This window comes from Castor canadensis, chromosome 16 (assembly GCF_047511655.1).
Source record: "Castor canadensis chromosome 16, mCasCan1.hap1v2, whole genome shotgun sequence".
Classification (NCBI taxonomy): domain Eukaryota; kingdom Metazoa; phylum Chordata; class Mammalia; order Rodentia; family Castoridae; genus Castor; species Castor canadensis.
In genome coordinates, this window is record NC_133401.1 from 61,541,063 (window position 1) to 61,555,221 (window position 14,159).

General features: G+C 41.4%; 1 protein-coding gene across 2 annotated transcripts in view; it reads left to right on the forward strand.

The window, feature by feature from the left end:
- The first annotated feature begins 8,301 nt into the window (after window positions 1-8,301).
- The window catches only part of Aff4 (ALF transcription elongation factor 4), an 80,284-nt gene continuing 74,426 nt past the window's right edge, over window positions 8,302-14,159 (forward strand). For both annotated transcript variants that reach the window (XM_020179703.2, XM_074057200.1), the window contains exon 1: window positions 8,302-8,441. The gene's annotated coding sequence lies outside the window, so the exon portion shown is untranslated. The remainder of the gene's footprint in view (window positions 8,442-14,159) is intronic.

Below are 14,159 nucleotides of genomic sequence, written 5' to 3' on the forward strand. Positions count from 1 at the left end.
ATAATGTTTTCAAGTTTCGTGTGTGATACACCTTGTCATGTATCAGTAATTTCTTTTTAGTGCCAAATAATATTCCATTCATTACTTGAACATTTGGGTTGTCTCCTACCTTTTTGGCTATTATAAATGATGCTTCCATGAACATTCATGTACAAGTTTTTGTGTGGACATATATTTTGAATTCTCTTAGGTATATACCTACAAATGGAATTTGTCATTGGAATTTGTTGTACATACATTACCTACTTTTAACTTTTTTTTGTGTGTCATTGGGATTTGAACTCAGGGCTTTGCACTCTACCACTTGAGTCATGCCTCCAGTCCATTTTGCTTTGGTTATTTTGGAGATGGGGGTCTCACAAACTATTTGCCCAGGCTTGCCTCAAACCTCAATTCTCTCGGTCTCAGTCTCCTGAGTAGTTATGATTGCAGGTGAGACATCCACACCCAGCATTAAAGTTTTTTCTTTTTTTTGGTACTGGGGATCAAGACCTTGCTCATGTTAGCATGCAGTCTGTTGCTGAGCTATACTACCACCCCCATATGCTATATGTTTAACTCTTTTTCTCTTGTCTTTTTTTCTTTTTTGTGATACTGGGATTTGAACTCAGGACCTCACACTTGCTAAGCAAACACTCTACCACTGAATCACTCCACCAGCCCTGCATTGTTTATTTTTGAGACAGGGTCTTGATTTATGATCAGGCTGGTCTATACTGCCATCCTCCTCTTTGTGCTTCCCTGCATAGCTGGGATGACAGGTGTGTGCTGCCACACCCAGCTATTGGTTAAGACAGTCTTTTTGCACAGGCTAGCTTCAAACCACGATCTTCCTGATCTCTATCTTCCAAGTAGCTAGGTTTACAGGCTTCAGCCATTGTACTGAGCCTAGTTTTCATTTTTATTGTTTGATCCCTTTTGAATTAAATTTTGTGTATTTTGTGAGCTAGAAGGTCCAACTTCATTTTGCCTATGGGTATCTAGTTGTTGCAGAACCATTTGTTTAAGAGTTTTTTTGTTTGTTCACTGAGTTGTCTTGTTGAAAGTCAATTGAAAATAAAATATGAGGATTTATTTCTTGACTGTAATTTTATTCTGTTCGTTTACATGTTCTGGACTCTTTTTTTGTGTGTGTGATAGTGAGTTTTGGACTAAGGGCCTGTACCTTAAGCCACTCCAGCCAGTTTTTGTGAAGGGTTTTTTCAGATAGGGTCTTGAGAACTATTTGCCTGCGCTGGCTTCAAACTGTGATCCTCCTGCTGTCTGCCTCATGAGTGGCAAGGATTACAGAGTGAGCAAGCAGCACTCAGCTGGTTAGATTTATAAAGCTGTGACAATGTAAATTATTTAAAGTCTCATGGAAGTCTTTTAATTTATCATGTGTTATTGAACCATTAATAGCGCTGACAGTAAATTTCATTTGTGCTTCTGGACAAATGAATGAGAAGAATAAAAAAGAAATATGTCACACATTTGCAGCAAATATGTTTTCTGATCTCAAACTCTAGTGCCTACATCCTGTTTTGGACTTCACTTCAGGAGTAAAGGGGAGGTTTCAAAGTTCAAAATCTATTTCATTATACAATTGAGGACTTCCCAGTCCATCTTTTTTTTTATTTTTTATTTTTATTCTTCCACTACTAGGGTTTAAACTCAGGGCCTACAACCTGAGCCTCTCCACTGTCCCTTTTTTGTAATTTTTTTTTTTTTTTTGAGATAGGGTTTCATGAACTGTTGGCCCAGGCTGGCTTCGAACCTTGATTCTCCTGATCTCTGCCTCCTGAATAGCTAGGATTACAGGTGTGAGCCACCAGCGCAATCTCCTGTTGGAGCTGATTACTCTTCACTGTAACATATGCTCAAAGGCACATACCCAGAGACAAATCTAGCTGGGTGTGGTGTCACATACTTGCAATTCCAGTGCTCAGGAAATAGAGACAGGAGGGATTTTTTTTTTTAATCATTAATTTTTGGCAGTACTGGGATCTGAACTCTGAGCCTCAGGCTTGCTAGGCAGGCACTCTACCACTTGAGCCACTCCACCAGCAACAGGAGGATCTTGAGTTCAAGTCCAGTCTGTGCTACATAGCAAGACTCTGCCTCAGTAAGGGAAAAAAAAAGAGAGAATGAAGAATCAAATAGAATTTTATAAATTTATTCCAAGCAGTGAATATTTTCAATTAACATCACATGCCAGTGGATTGGCATCAGATATTTATCAGTGTGAAAAAAGTTTTCAAAAATAAAATACAAAAAATCTTTTTACAGATAATCATTAATAGAAGAATATTTGACAAACTCATTTTTTTTTGTTTTTGTTTTTTTCTTTTTTGGGCAGAACTGGAGTTTGAACACAGGGCTTTGGTGTTTGCTGATAAGTAGCCTATCACTTTAACCACTCCTGCTCTTGTTTTCCTATTTTTTTTTTTTCTTTTAGACAGGGTCTTTCTATGAAGCCTAGATTTGCCTCAATTCACTGTGTATCCCAGGTTGGCCTCAATTTTTTTTTTTTTGGTGGTACTGGGGATTTGAAATCTGGGCCTTGTGTTGCCTTGAACTTTTGATTCCCCTCTTGCTCTTTGAATTCTTTTTTTTTTTTTTTTTTTTTTGTGGTAATGAGGCTTGAATTCAAGGCCTATACCTTGAGCCATACCACCAGCCCTAATTTTGCTATTCAAACTCCATTTTATTTACTTTAAAGATAATACTTCAATTCATCAGTTGTAGAAGACAACTATATCACTGGGAAATTTTCTCTACACAGAACAAAAATGAATTTTGTTAATTAAGAATCCGTTTCAGGAATTGTTGGAAGGTGAGTTATTCTGTAGTAACTATGTGATGGGCTTTTTAAGATAGGGTCTCGAGCACTATTTGTCCTGGCTGGCTTTGAACTGTGATCCTCCTGATCTCTGCCTCTTGAGTAGCCAGGATTACAGGGATGAGCCACCAGTGCCCGACTTCAAATCCTCCTTAATTGAATTGTAATTAAGCAAAATGTTATCACCTGCCAGGTTTATTTTTTAATTCTGCTATTTTTTATTTTCAGTAGTTGTGATGAGTTACAAAATTTATTTGACTAACATATTTTGAATTGTATCAATACAAAATTTATGGAAACTTGTATATTGTCACATAAGTAACCTGCATAAAATCTTTGATTTTGCCATTTCGCCTACAAAGTATAAAATATTTTAGCCTTTTCAGAAAAACTTTGCTGACCTTTGGGTCTAGTTGAACATAATAAGGAGAGAAAGGGAAAAAGGCTGAAGATCAAGTCTTCCTTAGATTTACCTCTATTCAGAAGTCCAGAACAGGTAAAAAGTCTCCAGCAAATAAGGGTGAAAAGCAGCAACCACAGTGGTAGGAAAGAAGCTAGCTAGCAGTGTAGCATTTTGACAGTTAAATGAAGAAAGTGTTTCAAAAAGAGAATGGTCAATTGTGTTGAACATCTGTAAGGTAAAGATAGAGATTCAGATTTTAGATTTGGCAGTGTGGCAATTGCTGGTAATGCTGATGAGTGGTTTCAGTGTCATGGAAGTGTGGAAAAGACAGAATGGGAAGGGTCAAGAAGATTAAATAGGGAGGAAGTGGGGATAAAGGAAAAATACAAAGGAGGTGAGTCTAATGAGTAAGATATGTTGTAACACTTTTTTTTTTTCTTTTTTTGCAGGACTGGGGTTTGAACTCAGGGCCTGCACCTTGAGTCACTCCATCAGCCTGTTTTTGTGAAGGCTGTTTTCCAGATAGGGTCTCTCAGGCTATTTGCCCAGGGCTGGCTTTGAACTGTGATCCTCCTGATTTCTGCCTCCTGAGTAGCTACAGATGCCCAGCTATTATTGTAAGCACTTTTGTAAATGTCACAATGTACCCCTGGTATAACTATTAAAATACGCTAATAAATAAAAAAGATATTAAATTAGTCATTCAAAGTACCAAGCCCTGTGCCTGGCACGTAGTATATGCAGTAATTATCACTGAAGGAGGGTTGGTGCCTCTCCCGATTTCCCTCATTCCTGCCATTTCAAGAATACTACTTTGAATATGAATTTCAACTATGCAGGTGTTTCTGCTTTTTTTGGGGGGTGGGGGGGCGTGGAACAGGGGCCTGAACTCTGGGCTTCACACTTGCAAAGCAGTTGCTCTACTCTTGAGCCACACCTCCAGTCCATTTTGCTCAGGTTTAAGAGGCCCAGGCTGGCCTCAAACTACAATCCTCCTGATCTCAGGCTCTCAAGTAGGTAGGATTACAGGCATGAGTCACCAGTACTCAGCAGATGTTTCTGCTTTTATTTGCCTGAGAGTTTTCTCTGGCTACTGGAGTCTGCTCTGCTTACATACAACAAGCTGGAGCTGCTGTGAAATCATTGCCTTCCCTGGGTAATGACCGAGAGGGGCTATATAAGTACTGCAGCTCTCTTGCCCCTTAGATGGGATAACTGAGGATGTGTTCTATCCCTTTCCCACAGTTCTTCTAGCATGATTATGGACAGGAAAACCTGGCACCTATGTAATTTGAAACAACTATCTACAGAGAAACTTGATTCACTATTATGACACCTTTATTATTATGAAGAGTTGGGTTGATCATAACCCCAGATGTTAATAATCCCCCAGACAGACTGAAAAATGACTACCAGATGGAATACTGAAAATTGACATCATCTAGGTCCACCTAGGTTACTGTCATCATTAACATAATCTTACTACTCCATTTTCATCTTCAACAAATCCTTACTATTCTAGGGATTTTCAGACAAGAAAGAAAAATCGCAAATAGCTTTATTACAAATAGCTTCTCAAAATCCCATTTAAACCAGGTGCTGGTAGCTCACATCTGTAATCCTAGCTATTCAGAAGGCAGAGATCAAGAGCATTACAGTTTGAAGTCAGCCCTGGGAAATACTTCTTGAGACCCTATCTTGAAAATACCCAACACAGTCGGGTGCCTGCAATCCTTGCTACGCAGGAGGCAGAGATCAGGAGGATTGAGGTTCAAAACCAGCCTGGGCAAATAGTTCTCAAGACCCTATCTTGAAAAAAACCCTTCATAAAAAAAGGGCCGGTGGAGTGGCTCAGCATGTAGGCCTTGAGTTTTTTGGGTTTTTTTTTTCTTTCTTTCTTTTTTATGGTATTGGGGTTTGAACTGAGGACTTCATGCTTGCTAGGCCGATGCTCTACCACTGGAGCCATTCTGGTTCCCTATATATATGTAATTTTTGATGGGACTTTTTTTTTTTGTGATACTGAAGTTTTGAACTCAGGGCTTCATGCTTGCCAGGCAGGTGTGCTCTACCTCTTGTGCCACTCTGCCAGCCCTATTTTGTGTTCAGTATTTTCCAGGTAGAGTCTCAAACTATTTGCTGGCTTTGAACTTCGGTCCTCCTGATCTGTTTCCTGAGTATCTATGAGCCACCGGCTCCTGGAGGCACTGGGGTTGGAATTTAAGAATTTGAGCTCACAAAGCAGGCACTCTACTGCTTGAGCCCCACCTCCAGTCCATTTTACTCTTGTTATTTTGAAGATGGGGGTCTCTCCAACTATCTCCCTGGGCTGGCCTTGAATTGTGATTCTTCAGATCTTAGCTTCCCAAGTTGCTAGAATTACAGGCATGAGCCACTGGCTGCCCAGATTATACCAGTTTATGTCTCTCTCTCTCTCTCTCTTTTTTTTTTTTTTTTGCAATATTAGGGCTTGAACTCAGGGCTTTGTGCTTGCTAAGCAGGTGCTTTACTTGAGCCACTACACCAGTCCTCTTTTTTTCCACTTTTGCAGTTCTGCAATTGCTCAGGGTCTTGTGAATGCTATTCAAGTGCTCTGTCACTGAGGTGCATCCCAGCCCCAAAATGTTGTGTATATTGCTTACACAACCATATCCATGCTAGAACTCATAGAACTGTACATTAAAAAGGATGAATTTTTGCCGGGTGCTGGTGGCTCACGCCTGTAATCCTAGCTACTCAGGAGGCAGAGATCAGGAGGATAATGGTTTGAAGCTAGCCTAGGCAAATAGTTTGGGAGATTCTATCTCAAAAATACCCAACACAAAAAGGGCTGGTCTGGTGAAGTGGCTCAAGGTGAAGGCCCTGAATTCAAGCCCCAGTGCTGCCAAAAAAAAAGATGAATTTCATTGTATGGAAATTATACCTCAAAAACCTGACCTTAAAATAGTTTTGTATTAAGAATTGCTACTCTAACAATAGATATTAAATCCTTTAAAATCTTACATGTTAATGAAACAATTTTGTGTGTGTGTGGTAATGGGGTTTAAACTCACTCCACCATCCCTTTTTTTTCTTTGATTTTTTTTCTTTTATTCATATGTGCATACAATGTTTGGGTCATTTTTCCCCCCATCCCTTTTTCTGATGTTTTTTTTTTTGTTTGTTTGTTTTTTTTTTTTTTGAGATAGGGTCTCAAGAACTATTTGTCCCAGCTGGCTTCAGACTGATCCTTCTTATTCCTGCCTCCTGAGTAGCTAGGATTACAGGCATGAGCCACCAGTGCCTAGTGAGATTGTTTTTCTATTTTATAGTTTGTTAGTTATTTTCTGCTATTTCTCCATTTGTGTAGAAAAGTCTTACATTATTCTGGAACATGAAATTAAAGACAGAAAACTCACATTATTAAAGTGAATGCAACAAGCCAGATGCCTGTGGCTCATGCCTGTAATCCTGGGGATGGACCCCAGGGCCTCAGGCCTTCTGTATGCTAGGCAAGCACTCTACTACTGAGCTACATCCCCAACGCTTAATAGATTTCTTAATTTATATACTACATATGTATGTATATATGTAAAATTTATATATAACAAAGTGATGCTTAAAAATAGTAGATAGTTCAACCAGCAAAAACCCTTGTTCCTTCCTATTACGGCTTATACTCTCTCTACAACAAAATTAGAAATAAGGGCAAAATAGTTTCTGCTGGGTATTGAGGGGGTGGAGGGAGAGGGAGGGGGTGGAGTGGGAGGTAAGGGAAGGGGTGGGGACAGGGGGGAGAAATGACCCAAAGCTTGTATGCACATATGAATAATAAAAGAAAAATGAAAAAAAATAGTAGATAGTAAATTCAAAAATGAAAAATGTTATACTTTATTGATGCTAGTGAATTAACAGCTTTGGGAAGGGTGAAAAAAGCATTGTTCATATGCACATTTCTATTCTGAAGCTATTTCAAATCCCATGCACTTTATTAAAAACAATCTTTAAAATGCTTGTTTGAAAATGTTAGAATGGAGGGGGAAAAGAAAACTTTATGAGGCTCCTCAAATCAAGAAAGCAGGCGAGAGATAGGAACTTAAGGAGTTTTTCAAACGAACAGGAGATAGCCTCTCTGGACAGTCACCCTACTGGGTTGTAAGAGATCCTAAAACCCTGCCTAGGCTGTATGATTTTTTAAAATAATTTTTTATTAGGATATGTTCATTATACAGGATGGGGGATTCGTACAATTCTTATTACACTCATATAGTACATTGCAGTTAGTTACATTGCCCCCATCATAGACCGTATGATTTTCCTCTTAAATCATGGCTTGCCCTGACTGGCAGGCCATTAAGGGGTGCAGGAGCGTTCAGAATGATTTCCTGATAAAGAATATTGGAAGCAAAATTGCCTAGATAATGAGGCGGGCAGTCTTGGCTCCTGAGCGTAAGTTCAAGCGTAGGTCTAGACAGCCGCCTGCAAAAAAATCCCCCACGCCCTCTTCCTTTCTGCGGACCTGTTGAGGGCCACAGACAGGACCGGGAAAGGTTCGAGTCCAACTTATGACGCCCCAGAACCCGTAGATCCGGATCGGCCCGGCCCCGCGCCGCGCCGCGCCGCCGAACCCCACTAGCGGGCTGCGAAGGAGGGCGTGCCCGCCCCGCCCCTCTGGCCGAGACCACGTCGCAGGCCCTCGGCCCCCCGGAGCCGTCGGGCCACGCAGCCCCGCCTGTCAGCACCACAGGCGCCACAGGCGCCGCAGGTCCGCAGCGCCCACTCCGCGGCGGGAGGGGCGCATCGTCGTCACGTGACTCCCCGCCCCCGCCCGGCCCTGGTCACATGGGCCGCACGGCCGCTGCGTCAGTCAGTCCTGGCTGAGGGAGTCGAGCCATCGCCCCCGCCGCCGCCAGCGGACGGGGCGGGCATCTTGGTGCCAGGTCTTCGTCAGCCCGCCCCCGCCGCTTCAGTCAGCCGTCCCGGGCTCGGTCCGACCGTCATGGAGCGGGGCGGGACCTCCGCCTGTCCGATGTGAGGCGTACCGTCGCCGCAGCAGCTTCGCGAGGCCCTCGGAGCCGCCGCCGCCGCCGCCCGGCCGCAGCCCCTCGCCCTTGGCAGCCTGTCGCCGCCCCCTTGGGCGGACCCGAATGCGCGTCCGGTGAAGGTGCAGGCCCGGCGCCGCCGCAGCCGCAGTCGCGGCCGGGAGATGATTAGGGCCTAGCGGAGCCGGGACTGGAGGTGAGAAGGGCCGACTGACTGACTGACAGATCGAGGGCCGGGCCGCGGGGGAGGGGAGTCCGGGCACAGGGCGACCTGGGGCGGGGGCCGCTCGATCCGCCCTGGTCCCTCGTCTGCGCGTTCCTCCCGCAGACGTGAAAAAAAAAAAAAAAAGACTAACGCAAGCCCGGCCGGAGACCATCTTTCTCGTGTCTTCCCTCCGCGCTGGGGCCCCGTCCGCCCCCTTCCTTCCACACCCGGTCGGTTGATCTTCTTTTTTAATATCTGTCTTATTTCCAAGTATTTGCAAGCTAAGAGAAAATAGGCCCCGGTTCTGGCGATCATTACCCAACTAGTTCTCGCTCTCCTTCTCGCGATCCTGTGCACCTCCCCCCCACCACTCCGTTGCAAAAAAAAAAAAAGAAAAAAATTTCCGTCTTTCACCAACGAAGGGGGTTGTCTAAAAATGGGAACGGGGGGGTCATACTCGAAACCCCCCGCAGCTCGGGCATCGGCCTGCTACCTGGCTGTGCGATCGCGGGGTTTGGATAGTTAGTGATGGCGAGGCCTTGCCTCCAGCTGCCTGTGCTCGGGTTAATCTCGTAATTGACGTCAGTGCTTTGTTCCTTCCACTTTGCTGTTCCTTCCACTCCTTGAGGATGGATCCTGGGGTGTAGGAGTTTGGGGAGTGTCCTTACTGCCGTTTCATTCACAGATGACCTCGTTTGCCGGGAGTTGAAAGTACAGATCGGAAATGCTTGGGTATGGGGTTTAAACGAGGAGATCCACTTAGGGTTCTCTTAGTTTTACCAGCTGTAGTTCAGAATTGGGCCTTTTTCTTTCCTGCTAGCCGTAGGGAGATTATAAACTAAGGCCAGTCCCGTTCCAAGTGACCAGTGTTTTTCTTGTCTGAATCTAAGCTATAAGTGCCCGTGAATGGGCTGTTTGTGTGGCATTTAAAATGTGTGTTGTTTTTTAGGGCTCAGATGTGAAAGGCTTAAAGCTTTGTTTCTATATTGATTCTGAAAAGCCTTATAAGGTCTTTTTTTTAACTTAACTTATCAAAATTGAAATATTTATTAGAACTTTCTTAATTTGGGATTTGATAAAGAGCTTTTGTGGCCTGTGAGTCTGCCTAGAATCATCTTTGGTCATATGTGCATAAAGAAGTGTTGGCAAGTGTCCACTTGGTTTTCAATAAAGCTGGCTTCAACTCTTTCAAGGTTTATTTTCCTTATCACTGCATTTCTCAGTTCCCAAACCTAAAAAAATTTTGTTATTTTTTAATTAACTTTCAGAATGGACTTGATAAAAACCTGGAAACAATCAAAAAAGTTTTAATGCCAGCAGTGTCATTCAGTTTGTGGTCATTTTCAGGCGTTTTGTTAGCTCTGTAGGAACACTAGGCACATTTTACTTTAGACAAAATTTTGTTTCAGGTGGGGACAAGGTAGGGTGTCCGTGAGTGACCAGATCTTTACTGTTTGATTTAAAAAAAAAGAAACAAAACCAAAAAAAGCTTAGCTGTGTTAATTGGAACGTGCTCTACAATTTTGGTGTGTAAAGATGACTCTTCAGAGCTTTAGGCAAGCTGTGTAATTAAGAATTCCTAAAGATGAAATTTTGTCATTTCAGTTCACTTTCTGCTTGTCAAATTCTCACATTCATATTCATACATTCTCTTCTCTGTGCTCTTTTTTCTTTTTCTTTTTTTTTTTTTGCGATATTGGGGTTTGAACTCAGGGCCTACACCTTCAGCCACTCCATCACCCCTGTTTTGTATTGTTTTTTTAATTTTAAGATAGGGTTTTTTGAACTCTTTGCCCAGGCTGGCTTTGAACTGCCATCCTTCTGATCTCTGCCTCTTGAGTTGCTAAGATTACAGGCTTGAGCCACTGGCACCCATCTTTCTCTGTGCTTTTGAGTTATTATATCCCCCTTTTGTAAGTTAATATATTATACTTGTATACTGTGATTTTCTTTGTTTTCTATTTTTTATTTCCTTTATTCATATGTGCATACAATGATTGGGTCATTACTTACCCCCACCCCCTTGTGATTTTCTTATAGGCCTGTTGTAATGTCTTTTTTTTTATTTTTTGGCAATACTGGAGTTTGAACTCCAGGGCCTCACACTTAGGTAGACAGGCACTCTACCACTTGAGCCACTCCCTCATCTTTATTGTAGTGTCTTTACAGCAAATACCAGTACAAGTATTTTATATTATTAATAGATTTAATATGAATGTGATAATTGAACTTCGAATTGTTTATCAAGTTATCCAATTTTAAGATTTCACAAACAGGTATCCTAAAAAAAGTACTAAGCAAGTGATCAGTACTTGAAGGGGGAAAAGTATCAACTTCAGAAGGTGAAACAAGATAAAACCTTCTAAAAGTTATGTATCTTACCTTTTTTTGAGGAGGTAAGGTAAATGTCTTGATTGTATGTGTACCTGAGAGGAACAAAGAAAACAGGTATTTCTTCTTTGGTGGCCATCTACTGGTTTATAATGGAGTTCAAAATGTATGAGGCCTTCCCTTTTCTTTGTACTGTTTTTCATAAAATCAAAGAGGTGCACTTAAATATTGAGAGCACACCTGAAAAACGACTTAGAGGTGTGTATATTTTATAAAAATTGATGACTTAGATTTTTTTTATTTTAGCTCTATTCTATGATATCTTTCCTATATAAAAACTTTGCTATGTAATATAAAGGTTTTCCAGCTTTCCCCAGTCCTAATTACATTTTCCTCATTCCCTTTTTCATTTTCTCTGCTAAGTTAGAATGATTTGTTTGATTTCTGGGAGGGCGTTTGCCAGTTATTGTGAAATAAGGTGTAGTTAATGACTAAAGACTGCTTAAAATTAACTTGACCTCTTGTAACCTTGCTGCTTTTTCCTTTGGGTTAAGAGGAGCACCCCCACTTGTTCCAACTCCCTATACCCATCTTAGTTATTTGAAGTGATGTTCTAGTATGTTGAAGAAAGCAGTAGTAAGCATTCCAATGATTAACTTTTGGCTGATCATCTACATTCCTTTTTTGTCCTGATGTTCGTTTTCCCTGGCATCATATCTTGAGAATTTTAGTGGTACTGGCGCATAGAAAGTATTAGAAGTACTAAATTTAGTTCCAAAATATTCCAGAGCATTTTAATGTTGGGACTACCTATTCTTTTTTTGAAGGAAAAAAAAAAAGTCTTAAGGTCTGTTTGCTTCATCAGCTATAGTTTATTTACAAATCTGTAACCTGTGCAAATGTTCAGAGAAGGCATTTCATGTAACTTTATTATTATCATTATTTTTTACACTACTACTGGGTTTTGAACTCAGGGCCTACACCTTTAGCCACTCTGCCAGCCCTTTTTTTGTGAAGGGATTTTTCAAGATAGGGTCTCTTGAACTATTTGCCTGGGCTGGCTTCGAACCTCGATCCTCCTGATCTCTGCCTCCTGAGTTGCTAGGATTACAGGCATGAGCCACCGGTGCCCAGCTCATTAACTTTATCTCACAGTGCCTAATGAACCATGATAGTGACTTTTAGGAAGGAAGACGCAGTTTATTAGTGGATACTATTTTAAACTAGTTATTTTGATAATCATTTCTTGGGACAGATGGAAGAACCTGATATATCCTTTTTGAGAAAAAAAAAACAAAAAACAAAACAACTGAACAAGTTTCCTGGAAAACCAATGTAGTTTGGTTATCCTGAGATTGTAACGATTTGTCTTGGAGCTGGGCTCCTTAGTGCTGCTTTGGGCCTCAGTGGTCCTCCCACCATTTTGTCAGTTTGGAGTTGCCTAGTGAGTTAGGACTTTTCACTCTAACTTTTCCTTTTCATGTCATCATTAGGGAAGGGACAGTTTTATGGCGAGGTGAGTACAGCCCAGTATTATACATAGGCCTTCACCTCTTTGCAGTTGCATCCATTTCTTCCAATTTGGGTATCATTTTTCGTCTCTTGTTTTCTACCTATAAAAATGTCATCTCTTAGGCCTGATGCAAGTACACTTGCCTTCCTAAAGTTTTGCGTGATTGATTCCTCACCCAATTCTAATTGTGATCTATTGTCTTTGACTATCTGTATCACTTTGTGTTTATCTTTATTTATTTATTTTTTCAGTACTGGGATTTGAACTCAGGGCCTTGTGCTTGCTAGTCAGGCAGTCGACCACTTGAGCCACTCCACTAGCCCTTTTTTTGTGTGTTGGGTATTTTTGAAATAGGGTCTTGCTTTCATTTTGTCCAGGCTGGCCTTAGAACCTCTATTCTCCTCCTCTCTGCCTCCTGAGTAGCTAGGATTATAGGCATGAGTCACTGATGCCTGGCTTCTTACTCTTGAATCTTCAGCCTGATTTTTTATTTGACCATGCCGGTTAATGTTGCTCTTACCAAGTCTGCCTGCAACTTCTATATTGCCAAATTGTATTGTCATTGTTTAGTCTTTTACTTCTTTCTCTATTTGATATTATGAACCATTTCCTGATTGTTTTAGAAAATTTTTTTAATTCTATTTATTTTTATTGGTGATACTGGAGTTTGAACTCAGGTCCTCAGGCTTGCTAGGCAGGTGTTCTACTGCTTGAGCCACTCCACCCTGTTTTGTGTTGGGTATTTTCAAGATAGGGTCTCTCAAACTGTTTGCCCAGGCTGACTTTGAACTGAGATCTTCCTGATCTCTGCCTCCCAAGTAGTTAGGATTACTAGACTGAGCCTCTGGTGCCTGGCCCCAGTTTGTTGATACTCTTTTTTCCTTGACTTGACTCTGCCTTTTTTCTGCCTTTCTTTGTACTGACTGTTGTTCCTTAATTCTCTGATAACCTCTTGATACTGGTAGCTCTGATAACCTCTTGATATTGGTAGTTTTGGATTCCTTTGGCCTTCTCTGTGTATTCTGAATTGACCATATCCAGTTCTGTTTCTTCAGCTACTGTGTTAGTTAGCTTTCCATTACTGTGATAAAAAGCCTGAGGTAAACAAGAAAAAGGAGGAAATGTTTATTTTGGGTCAAGATCTCAGAGGTTTCAGTTCATGGTCATTTGGTCATGTTGCTTTTGGGCCTGTCTTAAGGCAGTATATTATAGTGAAAGTGCATAGTAAAGGAAACTTGTTCACTTCATGATGACCAGGAAGTAAGGAGAGATGGGGAGATGGGAAGGGAGGAGTTGCAATATCCTCTTCAACAGCCCAAATAATATAACTTCCTTTCACTAGGCTCCTCCTAAGGGTTCCTCCATACTGCCCTCCCCTTAGTGTGCCACATGCCGGGGACCAAGATTTTAGCACATGACACTTTGCCAGAAGGCATTCTAGTACTTCTAGTGCTTGAGATACTTGCCAGTATCTCAAGTGTTTCGTGAGCATTAGAATTCTTTCATCTACCTGAGTACTCCCTTTAGTTTGTCTAGGGGGGCACTTTGTTTTAGTCAGGAAGTTGACACATAGCTAACTGCAGCAAAAGGAGGAAATTATTGAGAACATATTGGGTATCACGTGAATTCTAAGAAAGATGACAAGCCATAGGAGGACAGCTAGAACTCAGGAAGGACTCTTGATTCTACCTTGGTTAGGGTGATACATTGTAATAACATCTTTTATGTGCAACATCTTTTAGGAACAAATGGAGTAAAAGATATTCCATCCCATTTATTCCATGGCTATTTAGTACACATACATGGTCCTACTTTCCCCCCATATTTGTTACTTTACTTATTTTATTTTTTTGGGATACTGGGGT